This window comes from Triticum aestivum, chromosome 7A (genome assembly GCF_018294505.1).
Source record: "Triticum aestivum cultivar Chinese Spring chromosome 7A, IWGSC CS RefSeq v2.1, whole genome shotgun sequence".
Taxonomy (NCBI): domain Eukaryota; kingdom Viridiplantae; phylum Streptophyta; class Magnoliopsida; order Poales; family Poaceae; genus Triticum; species Triticum aestivum.
In genome coordinates this window covers 344768437-344782819 of record NC_057812.1, presented here as the reverse complement: position 1 = coordinate 344782819, position 14383 = coordinate 344768437, and positions in this window count along the sequence as shown.

The following is a 14383-nucleotide window of genomic DNA, read 5'->3' as shown; positions in this document are numbered from 1 at the left end:
AGCTCGGCAACGCCCTCTGGCAGGGAGACGGACGGCCACAAGGCCTGGGAAACACCCTGCATCACCTGCTGAACTTGTTCGTGCAGATGTGACAGCTCGGACAGAAGATCACCGCATTTCCTCCGCGGGATGACCCGTCAGCATACCTACAGACATAACGCTATTAGTCGGCTTCTTTGCCGCACACCTTTAAAAGGATTCGTTCAAGCACTTACCGAAAATACCGCGCCGAAGCCGCTTATTCTCCTTCTCGGAGTTTGCAAGCTGGCCCCGGACGTCTTTTAGTTCCACATTCAGCTTAATATTGGTGTCTTGGAGATTGTTTTTCTCCCGCCTAACCTCAGTCAGCACGCGTATGCTAGCCTCTAGCTCTCGCATAACATGCTGGGCCTCCGGATTCTCTCCGGATTCATCTGCAATATCTGTTGTTAGATCTGCAGCCATGCCGCACGTTATATGGTAACCATCATTCTTTAAAGACAATGTTACCAGCAAGTGACTTTTTTGGTTCCTGCAAGGCGGTCATAGTAGCCCGTAGTTGGTCTTGCATTCCTCTAGCTCCTGTGACAGCCTAGTATTCTTCTCTGTAAGAACCTGCATAATAGAGATGATCCTTAAATCAGTTCTGCTAACTGTTTCAAGTCTCAGGGGCTACCGATACATATAAATCGTCAGATTTACTCACCCGTACATCCTTTACATACTGATTCGTGGCTCTGGCTAGACCATCTTGAGCAGCACGGAGGTACGCCTCTCCAGAATTGAAGATGTTAAACGCCTCTGGTGAGAAACAAGCGTCACAGAGTACTGCCCGGCGGCGCCTATGATTCATGGCGATTTCCACTTCTGAGCTTGTAGCGGATAATCTATCTGCATCCTCTGTAGGGGGGTTATCCAGCGCCTGCCCCATATCAGCTTCCGCCTCCAGGTCCGGTCCTGGCGCCCGACTGGTGGAAGCGTGATTCGCAACATTGCCGGACATATTCCGGCGAGCGTTCTTTCTGTTAAAGAAACACGGGCGTCATTACATTTCGAGAAAGCCGACAACCACGGGGCGGGGTTTTTCTTATACCTTTGCGCCGGCGTCTCCGTCCTGACCGCCTTCCTTTTTGGCCTACCCGGCCTCGGTGCCTCTTGTTGGTGAGTTGTTGCGGGTTCGGCAGGGCGTCCCGAATACCTTCCCTGTAAAAGATGCCATGTGTGTATGGTGGGTGAAGTTCCTAAAAGGGGATCCTAGTTTTGAAGTTGGGATTTTTGTTTTTTCTTACTTGCGATGCAGGGAGCAGTCCGGGATAGTCGGCCATAATGGCCACCATGGAATCGCCACAGCTTAACTGATAGAATTGTCGGTCTACCAGCTCCACAAATATAACCGAATCTTCTTCAAGTCCAGAGTCAAGGGCCCGGTCAGGGTCCTCTGGTTGTGGAGATGGGCTGCTGACCTCCTTTATGGCTTTTTGCAGTTCCTGCCACAAAGTGGCAAGGTGAATACTTACGACACAGAATGCGGGAAAAATGGGAGCATGGAGATATAACTTACCCAGCCTAGAGGATTGTACATGGAGAATCCATCCCGTGGCTTGATGCGGGTGAACTCCTCTTGCACACCCTTGAATAGTTCGGACAGAATTTTCGCTAGAGCGGCAACATTGTCCGGACCCTTACGCCCGCAGCGGGTGGCGTCATCCGCCCCGTTATAACACCACAAGGGGTGCCCACGATATTGAAGTGGCTGCACCCCCGCATTATGCAAATTGACATAACTTTGATTATTGTCAATCCTGATTGAGCCAGTGCTTTGATCCGGTTCATCAGATAGAGGACTTCTTTGTTGTCTTCCGCCTGGGGGCTCCGTGGGCGCCAAGTTCGGCGCTTCTTCAGAGGAGCATTGTTGAACTCAGGAAGACCCCGCCGAACAGGGTCCGGAAGGGGAATGTCCTCCATATAAAACCATTCTGAAGGCCAATCTTCAGACGACTTCTTCGGGGTACCAGACAGGTATCCGGTATCGGCGATGCGCCATATTTCGGCTCTGCCCACTTGATAAAGTGATCTCCTCTGTATGCGAGGGACGAGGCAAAATAGCCTTTTCCACTGCTCGAAGTGAGCCTCGCAGCCCAGGAACAACTCGCAGAGAGCAACATAGCCGGCGATATGTAGAATGGAGGCAGGGGTGAGATTGTGTAATTGGAGGCCGTAGAACTCCAGGAGCCCGCGGAGGAACAGATGAATTGGAAATCCGAGTCCCCTTAGTAAATAAGGAACAAGGCAAACCCGTTCCCCCATGGAGGGACAGGGAAAGCTCTCCGCTTGCTCCCCGCCATTGTAGGTGGCAAGCCCGGCTCGAACAGGCACCATATACGCCGGAGGGAGAAATCCCTTAGTCTGCAGTTCGACTAATCGACTGTGCGGGACTGAACACTTCTCCCAATCACTGGGCTTAGGGCTACGGGGGCGGGAGGAGGAGCTGCGGAGGTCGGCCATGCTGGAATGGATATTTTCGAAACGCGCTCTGATGGATTCGCGCTGGGGGAGGATGGTATGGATCGAATCTAAGCATCCCCATCCCTTTAATAGACAATTTATTTATCTGGCTAGGGGGCGAATGTAAAAATGCCATGGCGCCTCGTATTCATTCGACGCGTGGGAGAAAGCCCTTATTGGGCACAGAAGCCAAGAGGTTCAACATTTATGGAGCCGTACACTACTTACGAAGACTTGAAAATTGGAGAAGAACCCGCCTTGCAATGCCGAAGACAACACTGCGCGCCGGACTCATCGTCATTGAAGCCTGGTTCAGGGGCTACCGAGGGAGTCCTAGATTAGGAGGTCTCCGGACAGCCGGATTATATCCTTTGGCCGGACTGTTGGACAATGAAAATACAAGATTGAAGACTTCGTCTCGTGTCCGGATGGGACTCTACTTGGCGTGGAAGGCAAGCTTAGGCAATGCGGATATGTATATCTCCTCCTTTGTAACCGACCTTGCGTAACCCTAGCCCCCTCCGGTGTCTATATAAACCAGAGGGTTTTAGCCCGTAGGACAACATATAATCATACCATAGGCTAGCTTCTAGGGTTTAGCCTCTCCAATCTCGCGGTAGATCAACTCTCGTACTACCCATATCATCAATATTAATCAAGCAGGACATAGGGTTTTACCTCCATCAAGAGGGCCCGAACCCGGGTAAAACATCGTGTTCCTTGCCTCCTGTTACCATCCGCCTTAGACGCACAGTTCGGGACCCCCTACCCGAGATCCGCCGGTTTTGACACCGACACCGGCGCCCGCCAACCGTAGCAGAAGGGATTCCTCATGATCCCATAGGTGTCGTTTCTCCCAACGTCTTTGGCGCGCCTGGTAGGGAGCGCAAGCCGTGGAAATCTGGTTTTGGAGCCGATGCGTCGACTCTTTCATGGGAATGGCTCGAAGGGAGAAGGCGACGTCGATCAGCCACCCTCTGGTGCCGTCTGCAGCCTCGACAGCCATCCGTGTGGCCCTGAAAAGCTAAGTCATGCAAAATTTTGGCTAATTTCATTTATGTAAGTCTATCCTCCTTGAAAAATCTCTTTCCTTGTATGGGAAACCTGCACGCAATGGGACCCTTCCGCTATTGGCAACGCCCTTGCTCTGTTTCGAGTCCGCTCAACAGTTCAAGCGGACGCGTTGAGAATGGCTAGGTGGCCTACCCGCTACCAGCAACGCTCTCGTCCTGTTTCGGGCCCGCTCAACATTTCAAGTGACCGTGCTGGGAGCGGCGAGGTGGTTTGCTCGGCAGCAAGTGCCCTCCCGGTAGGGTGCTAAGGATCCGTCCTCAAGGCACCACAGCATGGGTTTACATGCGGGCAACCTTATCTCACCAAGCATAGGGTGCAAACATACAAAGAAAGATCTAACAAGAAGATAGCATGCTCGATATTAAAGTACTACAGAGTAATATTAGATCAAATAATCGCAGCAGCAACGAGAAACGGGGTGCCTAGTCCCAACGCTGGCCCACCACCCTCTCAACTCCATCGACGCAGTTGATGATGGGCTTGATACGCTCCTTGAGCACCATGAGGTCCGCCTGCTCCAGCAAGCTCTCCAACGCGTTGGCAAAGTTGACGGTGGGTTCCAGAACGCCACCTTGGTGAGTACCTTGGTCAGGGCGCCCCGACAGAGCCTTCGGGACTCGTTGGCCAGATAAGTTGCCCGGTTGGAGTGGAGCTGCTCCAGGGCTCCAAGAACGCCCTCGAAGAACAGGGTCAGTATGGTGTTGGGACTCACGTTCAACTCTGGGAGGTACCTCACATTCGACATCCCCATGGCAGCCAGCTTCATGGTGATCCTGCCGGCGACGTCGGCGAGGCGGCTAACCCAACGGTTTATGCTCTCCGCGTACTCCTTGTGTTCGGCGGCATCATTCCTCCGCAGCTGCCTCTCCTCCTCCAGGACCTTGGTCAGGGTCTCTTCCCAGGCCCTGACCTCCGAAAGCGTCCCCTCAAGGCCCTCCAGCTTCAGCTTCAGGTCATTGATGGCGTCGTTGGCCTTGGAGAGTAGCTCGGCCTTGCCAAGGACTATGGCATGCGCCTCCGCCAAAGCGTTGTTGGCTGCGTCCTTCTCCTCCATCAGCCGAAGGACCTGTTCCTTCAGCCCATCCCGATCCACCTCCAGCTCCTTCACCTTGCTGGCATGGACCAAGGCTTGAGCATTGAGTTCCTCCTTGTGCCTCTGCTCCAGCTCCTGGGTCCGCTGCGCAATGAGCTTCTCGACCTCCACATCCTTGCCGCAGAGTGTGGAGGCAAGCACCTTCGCATGAGCGGCAAGGTCCTCCTCCTGGGAGTTCAGCTCAGCCTGGTGCTGGTGCCGGGTGGCCTCGTCCTTGGCGGCCTGCTCCTTCGCTGCCACCTGGGTTTTCTCGACGTCAGCCTGCTTCAGGATAAGCTCATGTTTACGCTTAGCCAATAGATCATGGGCAACATTCAGTTCATCGTGGGTCTGACAGAAGTAGGCATGCGTCTCAGCAACACGCTCCTCGAGGTCCACCTCCGCTTTATCCACCGCCATCATCCTGGATTTTGCCTTGTCCAGGCGGGCACAGTGAAGCGCCTGGAGCTTCTGGAAGTTGATGCTCATGGCCCGAAAGAGCTGCTCCTCTTGGGAACCGCCAGCACCGGCGCTCAGTTCGTCGATAACCTCAAGCCCGGTGGCGGCGAGCGCCTTGTCATCGAACACCTCCCCCTTGGTTGGCGCTCTGGTGCTCACCGTTCCTGGGAGGTGGATGAACAGGTTGTCGCTCACCTTCAAATATTTGCCCGAGCCAGAGGCAGCTAAGGAGGAAGGTTGATCATTGACCAACCATTCCTCGGCAGGCCCCTTGGCGGCCTCTTCAGGGCAGGTCTTGGCGGCCTCCTCGGCTGCAATCTTGTTGGCCTCGTCCTCGGCGTCCTTGGCGACCTCCTCGATGACGGTGTCAATATCCTCCCAGACCACCGAGGAAGGGCCTGGATACCAAGAAGGGGAATGAGACGGAACCAAGATCAAAATTCAAAAAGAAGAAGAAGGAACAGGGACGATAAGCGAACAACTTACCCGCACCAAGCTAGGAAGAAGTGGCGCCTTCCCCGCCAATGTTCTTTGTCGGGGCAGAGCCACCGGCACCCAAGCTCGCTCCCACCTCCTCCATATGTGTGGGCTTGGTGGTCAATGCCCTTGCCGAGGACGCCCTTCTGGGCGACGTAGTCGAGGGGGGCGGCCTATTGGGCGTGGCCCTCGGCGGCTCCTCCTAAGGCCATTCTCCTCCTGCAAACCTGGCAAGGTCAGCATCAGAGATTCACACCTCAAGGCTCATCAGTGAAGGAGTGAGTGGCAGAGTCATGCCGGGGGCTGAAGCGGGGCCTGCGTCAGGGGCTGCTGTCCGGGCTGCTCTCCACCAATAGTGGCATATGTGAAGTACCCGCCGGGGGCTTGTCGCCCGCTGAGGCCTTGGCCCTCTTCGCCACCCTCTACGTAAGCGTCTCCGTGTCCCTATGAAGATGACACCAAACCAAAGGAAGATAACACAGGCATAAGGTCAGGAGATGATGGGGACAGAATACTTACTCGTTCTCCACCTCCTCCTCCACTAGCTTTCTCTTCCTTGCCGGGCTAATGGACCCGAAGTCGAACTCGGCCTCCAAGGTGCTATCCGAAGCAGGAGAAGGGGACGGGGTCCGGTGCCGCTTGGACGAGGTAGAAGCAGTTGCTATCCTCTCCGCCACCGCGACCTTCACCACGACCTTCACTGCCATCTTCACTGTCGCGACCTTCATCGCCCTCGTCTCACGCACGAGCTGCCCCTGGGCCGGCTGCTGCTGCGTGGTCCTATCGGGCCGGGCCGACTCGCTAGAGGTAGCCTGCCGCAGGACGCGCCGCCTCCCCGCGGCCGGGGGGGGGGGGTCGTTCACCTCGACCTCCTCTTCAGACGGCTCGTCGCCCGCGTCTTCAACGAGGGGAGCCTCATCGCCGGTGCCGCTGGCCTCCCCGGCAGGCGCTGCCAAGTGGGCGAGCTCCCTCTCCTCCGTGACCGCGTCGGCCTCATCCTCCACGTCGCTAGTGCTGCCGGCCTCCCTGGTGAGGGCCGCCTCCACCGCCCTGGCAGTGATGTAGTCCAGCTCCGCCTTGGTGGTGTCCTGGATGAGCAGCGGCTCGTCACGGACATAAGCCTCTAGCAAGGTGTCAAAGAACTCATGCACCTTCTCTACTAGCGGCTTGGCCCAGGCCGGTTCAAGGCCATATGCGTTGAAGTCTGGCATCATGGCGATGATGGCAGACTGGCGAGAGTTGTTGCTCAATGGGACCACTCCCGCCGGCAACCCAAACAGGGGGCCCTTGACGGCCTTGCCAGCCTTCGCGGCCCTGCCGGTCCTCTCAGCCTTGTCGTCGCTGCCCATGTTGAGGTGAAAGAGCCTTTGACAGAAATGGGAATGCCCCATCACCGTGAAGTTATGCTTCAGGCCAGGGCGGAGCCTCATGACGTCGGCCGCATTCCTGAAGTCCCAGCGCGGCCTCCCCTTGTTGTGCAACGTGGCAATTCGGCGACGGATGAGGTTCGCCCCAATCATCTCGAGGGTGAGCCCGGACGTGGTGAGATGATGGATCCTGGTGGTGGCGATCGAGAGCTTCTTGTCGTTGGTGTCGAGGTCACTCCAATCCGTGCAGCGGGTCGGCGGGCTCTAACGAACCCGGCAAAACTCCTGCGGTCCTCCTCCTTGATCCAGCACCACCGGCCCTGCCACTCCTCCCACCTCTGCTTCTAGGCACCCTCTGTGTACGTGCCTTTCTCCTGGGTCCTACAGATCCAGGTGATGCTCCCAGAGATGGCGCCCCCAGGTTGGAGGCGAGTGGAGAAGTAATGGCGGAAGAGCGTCGTGCTAGGGAGCACCCCGGCAAATCCCTCGCAGAGGTAGGCAAAGAGAGGCATGCATGCCACGACATTCGGCGTGAGATCCAAAAGATGGAAGCCGTAGGTGTGCATGATGTCGTTGAAGAAGTCAGAGAAAGGGGGGCAGAGCCCATAAGAGAATAAATCGACGAAGAAGGGGTACCAATTTGGGCCGTCCTTGGCAAAATCGGCGGGGACGACGCGCGTGGCAGGGTGCCCCATCGTCTTCCTCCCCCAAAGGGGCAAGAAGAAGTTCTTGAGGTGCACCGCATTGACCGTCAACGGGAAGTAGGCGAGATGCGTCCGCCGTACTACCGACTTGCTCTCCGGCGCCTCCTTCTCCCCGGCATCCTTGGCCGCTCCCTTGCCCCTGCTGGTTTTGGGTGCCATGGCAGCTAGGAGGGGGTGAAGGATCAAGAGCAATGCGGGTGCAGCGGCAGCAAGCAGAGGCAAGAACTTCGGCGGTTCCGAGATTGGAAGAGGCGCAGAGGGTAAATGAGCAGTGCGCCTGCGGTTTTTCCTTTTTTATGGGGAAGGCGCGTGCCACCTCTTTACCATTTACCATGATGTGGCACATGAGGGAAGCAACCACCCCACGCATGACCCCCACGTCACGCATGACCCCCATGTCGCACATTCAACGCGGGTTGTGGGGAAGTGCAACTGGTGAGGGAGTTACTGCGGTACAAATCGACCCGCATGCCCATGCACCGTTTTGGGCCTAGCCCAACAACTCGTCGCGCTTATGTATGGCCCAAGCTCGGGGGCTCCTGTCGGTGCACAAAACGAGGGGCCCTATTTTGTACCCCTTTACTTGTGCACGGGCAGTTGGAGCCGCGCCTGTGGCCACACCTAGTGGGGCAGAGGTAGGAAGCAAAGCCACAAGACAACCTGCGCAATGCCAAGCCAGAAACACGAAGAGCATAAGGGCGAGGTGAACTCCCCCGGCAAGGCCCTTGCCGGGGTGGCCTCCACAGCCCCGGGAAGAACCATGTCGGGGCAACTTGCCCAACACCTGCAGAGCCGCCACCCTTGAGCCCAAGAGTTCCAACACCATCAACCACTTTGGAACCGAGGCTCGGGAGGCACCTCCATGGTGGCATGCAGATCTTTATGGAGACCAGAAGCACACAATACTAGATGATAACCAGAAGACGACGATCCTCGGCAAGATCCTTGCCAAGGATACCCGCGAGACCCCCAGCATGACACTTGCCGGGGATGACCAAGATGCCACCCCAAGACCCATGTCGGGGCCCCGGCAAGACTCTTGCCGAAGACATCCACGGGGCTGCAGCCAGGCCCACGTCTTCCAAGACTCCACCGTCATTCCCATGCGGCTTCCAGCCCACCAGCTAGGCAAGCACCTGCGTGGTGACGTGCGGACTCTAGGCCAACTCAGCAAGCACCTGCGTGGTGGCATGCAGATCATCGTGAAGACTCTGTCGTCCAACCAACTGAGCAGCCAGCCACCCTGGCACTACACGCCTCGTCAGTTTGGACGCGCGTCGAAGCCAGGCTAGGCGGCGCCAGCTGGGACGAGCTTCCTTGCCATCCCCGATAAAGCAAGAAGGGCACGTCGACAGCGCATTAAATGTGTTTGTCCTACGGTACCAGGAGATAGACTCGGCCACTTTATAGCTTTCCAGCTCGTGTATGCCACTGTGGCGGCCCCTTCAACTATAAAAGGAGACCCACGGTGTACTGAGAGAGGATTCATATTTTTTTGGACCCTGCATGCTTTGTAGCTAGTCCAAGAACACTAGATAAACAAAAGCAGCAGGAGTAGGGTATTACGCATCGCCTGCGGCCCGAACCTGGATAATCCCCCTGCGCTGATCTCTCAATCTAGCTCTTTCCACAACCCCGCGCCCGCCAACCGCAGCAGAAGGGATTCCTCGTGATCCCATAGGTGTCGTTTCCCCTGACATGATCCGAGGTCGGATCTTTCCCAAGGGGATGGGGCAAGATGATGCAGAGCATCCCATGGTCATTCCCAGGGACGTATCGATATCTCCCACGACACCACTTGGACCAATGACAAGAGCACGAGCAAAGGCTATCGAAGAAAAGGTGAACTCGCTCCTCTCCGAGCTACCACTTTCTACACATGCGACATGGCTACTACCTAAAGCGGAAACACTATGTGTGATCAGGTACTTGGAGGAAGGCCACATAGAAGCTACATCCAATGGACAAGACGGCAAGGGCACCAAGTATGAGGGACAAGAAGAAGAGCTGTAAGAAGAGCTACAGCCACTGGACGACTGCTCCAAACTGGACGTCCGGTCCCTAAAGGCCACGCCAGCCAGAAGAACCCAGGCCAGTGTACACTACAGTGGTCGGACGTCCACCCAGGACCAGACGATCGACAACTCCCAGCGACCGGACGTCCGGGCTCCACTGGAAATCCGGCAGGTCCCCAACCGAATGAAATCAACGGAAGGCCGAAGCGACCGAACGACCGACGACCGGACAACTGGACATCTCTAGAAATCCGATACCACTTCAACCGAGCCGAAATGACGGAAGTCCAGCAACTACCGGACGTCCAGGAGTCACCGGACGACCGGAACCCACCGGACGTCCGGTACCTGTCTGCACATAGTTTTGGGCCCGAGGCCCATGTACCCATTCACTTCGCTCCTATTTGCACTAAGACTATAAATAGACCTCCTCCTCCTAGTTAGGGTTAGCATTGTGATAGCTCATATGTGTGATAGAGCTTCGCTGATCCATCCAGATCTACTCCACTGAGAGAGACCGTTACCTCCTTAGAGAAGATCCACTTGGATTCAAGACCCCTCACGAGAAGACCTAAAGACCTCCTCACGGAGAAGAACGTGTTACCAATGTACAGTCCCTTGTTGGATTTGGATCGTGTATCGCTTTGTATTTCGAGGATCTAGCATATGTGTGACCGAATCTTGTTGGTTGAGTGAATTCTCTCCTGTTTCCCCTTGTGTTTTCTCCCCGTGTTCTTTGTGTTCTTCGTAGGATCCCCTCCAATCGTGAAAGATCGGGCTGTTACGGTTCTACCCTACATCACCATGGATGTAGTAGGTCGTTGCTGCTGGATGAACAGGATACCAATCAAGGAGGCCACCACACCCGAGCTGGATGGGGGTTGATGAACATGACCTATGGAGGGCTGGTTGAATAGTAGTCGGTGGAGGTTGGATGAACAGTAGCCCATGCATGAACAATAGCTAGTGGAGGCAGGAGGAAGTCGACGATGGATGAATAGTAGCAGGTGGAGGCTGGAGGAAGTCGATGGTGGATGAGCAGTAACCCGTGGAGGCTGGAGCGAGGCAATAGATGGTGGATGAATAGTGACCCATGGAGTCCCATTTTGCGGTACACCACCCTCCCGATGAACAGGACCCTGTTTCGACCATAGGCACTCCAACACAAGTCAGTTTCCTCCGTTTTGCGGTACGCCACACCCCTCCCGATCAAAAGGACACCATTTCGATTGTAGCCGGTCGAACAGAAGGACGTTTCCTCCATACTGCACTACGCTAGACCCCCGTTTCAGTTGTTCCGTCCAAGCCGATTGGCTCCCGATGAACAGGAGGCATTCTGTTGCCTCCCGATGAACACGACACAGTTTCTCCATTCTGACCCAACCGGTTGGCTTTCGATGAACATGACATCGTTGCTGCCATCCATTGCCTTCCCATGTACACGAGCCCTGGACGTACATATGCATGAGTAGGCATTCTAGACCCCGCCCGTATCTATGTATGTGGCCGTATTTTTGGCATGTGACTGTATGTAGGTGTACATGGTTTAGAAGGCACTGCCTGAACTGCTACGTCGGGGGCTCTACTACTACACGTGTCGTTGCTTGCTTGGCCATGGTTCATCATTGCAGAGAAACCGATCGACCAGTATGTACGTAAACGTTCGCGACCAGATAGACAACGCTATGTACACGCATCGACAGGGTGGGTTCCAGCTGTAAGGGAGGATAAGGAGGCACTTCCTTGCGTGCGAAGATATACCTGGTGGGTCCCAGTTGTCAGGGGGAAGAATCATTTTTTTGCCCGTAATATGGACGCACTTCCTTGCGTGCGAAGATGTAGCTGGTGGGTCCGATCTGTCTGGGGGGAAACATTTTTTTGCAAAATATAGCTAAGTGAAAATACAGATGATAGAGGCGGGGTGTCCTGATCTTTCAATGAGATGATAACTATCAATTTGGTGGAGATGACTTTGATGATCCGACTACAAACGTGCACGATGTTGCACCTTAGCAATCGCTAAACCAACTCCGAGAGGTTATTGACCACGTGGGAGAACGATCAACCTGACAATGAAGGTCTATTCCCACAGGCAATCAAAGAACAAGCAAGAATATGATAAAGCAATCTGAATATTGCGAATATATATGAAGTATTGATAAAGGTGGGGATCCGAAGGCGGTCTTGGTCTGGTCGTTGGACACAAACGACGTACACGAAGTTGCAATGGCTAACTTTTAACTAAATAAATCCCTAGGAAAAGCCTACTAGATGGATCTACTTATATACACTAGTGCAGAACCGGGCTGTATCACCGGTTTGTAAGGCCCTTTAGTGTCGGTTCTGTAACCAGCACTACAGGTTGGGTACAAAAGGTCCCCCCCTTTAATACCGGTTCAACATGAACCACCACTAAAGGGCCACCACGTGGCACGAGCCAGCGCCAGGGGCGGGGAGACCTTTAGTACCAGTTGGTAACACCAACCGGTACTAAAAGGTTTGGGGGGTTTTGGGTTCATAAATTCTTTTTTCCTTTATTTTTTTTTCATTTAATTCTTTTTCATTTGCTGGTATTTTACAATACTACATATTGTACACGTTATGCATATATGTAAATAGAATTTCTCGTAGAACCGATCATCGAATGTCTCGCACCACCATTCACACATACACATGTATATATACAATTTGGTATATACAATTTCTCCTACACAAAGGCATTACTGCGGTAGCGGGTAATGGTATTCTCCTTTCGTATCTATGACCTGTTCGAGCCAAAAACCCGCTATTTCCTCTTGAATTGCTCATACGCGATCCGTTGGTAGGAGCTTATCTCGCACATCATTTAACTTTTATGGAGATCAATATGCATGTATTAGTTGTGTGATTAGATATCGATAATGATGTAAAAATTGTGAATAGTGTTCTGGCAAATGTACCCATAGCTGTCTAGCAGATTTGGTCCTTTCGGACGCCATCTTGTGAATGTTCTCACAAACATAGTATGAACATAAATCAGTCCCCGGCGCCTGCCTCATAGCCTTTACGAGAATAGAATTCAATCAAGCATGATAATTAATGGTATTGAAACTAGAATTAAAGAGATGGTAGCTAGCTAGTACTACTTAATAACTTACCTTGGGTCAATACCAATACAACTTTTGTTTCCATTCACCTGGAACCTCTCTGATGAACATTTGCCAAGCCCTGCCCGCCTACAAAGGAAATGAATAAAGGAGTTATTAATTAGTTGATATCGGGGAATGACGAACTAAAGAGGCTGACATATAGTTCAATAATGATTGAAAGTACCTGTTGACTATCCCCTTCACGACTATGTAGTCACTAACGTCTTTAACTAGTGAGTCCAGTACTTCAACTTTTCCTTCTTCAACTTGAATGACTAACAAGATCCAGTGGTAACTGCATGTGCACACATTTGCATTTATACATTAAGCAGGCATGTGCATAATACTCATCAACTACCCTAAACCCTATACACTTATTAACATCTAGGTAGTAAGCAAAAACAGAATTTGTAGTACAAGACAGTGTGACTCACGTGAAGTTGTAAGGAAGTAGTATATCTGGATTGCTATTGATGCGCTTCAGGAACTCTAGCATTTTTTTCTCTACTTCTGCTTGATACCATTCATATGTCCATGTCTCTTCATTAATGGTATTTGGGTGAATGAACCCAATGCCATAGCGTCCAACTTTTGTCATTTCATACATCTTCATCCTGCATAATACCACAGAAAAGAATATAGTGAGGATAATTACAGGTAATGATCAACGAGCACTACAACTAGCTAGCTTGAGACTTAAATTACAGAAAGAAATCACTTACAGACAATAGCAACCGACGATAGATTTGTCGAGTGCATCTTGATTGAATAACTAAAACAGTTATGAAAAATCAACATACAAAGTTGTCGCATTAAAGTGATGATCTTCCTTAACTTTCACCATGAGGGACTCTCGATTGGTAGTCCTGGCAATTTTCATGTACCATTCATGCAATTCATACATTCTCATTGAGAGCTTCTTGACCTCCTCCGGCTTGACCAAAGGTTCGCCGCGGGCATATTTCCATTTTATGTCCTCCTCTCTAAGCGTATCCATGGGCCCGATCTCTAGGAGTTGATAAATAGTGATACCGAGATCTGCAGCCTGCTTTCTATGCTCGTCGGTTATTACCAGCTGATTGGTGCCGATACTCGCATGTGTTAGTACAATGAGCGGGGGATCGATTGCACCACCTGTTCTCCTAGCTGGGGAATAGTTTTCCTGCTTTTTGGCAGCTTCTTGGCTCCAGCTCGAGCTTGACTCCTTCTTTTGTTATGCTTGATGTGCCTTTATGATTTGGCGCTCATAGTCTGAGTAAACAGGCTTGGGAGGTGGTGCTTTAGCCATACAAATAAAGTGGTCAATGACATGCTCAGGCACTTTCTCCTTTGGGGCGGTGGCAGTTTCGGTCCAAAATGGGCGTCCAATTGGGTCGCACTTTGGCATCATTTTCCTCCGGAGTTAGGTCATAAGGCCTCTTTAGAAGAGGCGCGATGTTGCTTGGACCATATTGAAATCGCTTGCCTCCTGTACATGATCCTGTACCTTGACTTGTACCGCTATGCACCATAGCTGCAGCGGATCTCTTCCACTGTTGCTGAGGCGGCGGAGACGGCTGACGTGGCTGACTCGGGGGAGGAGGACTGGGCTGACGCAGTGCCG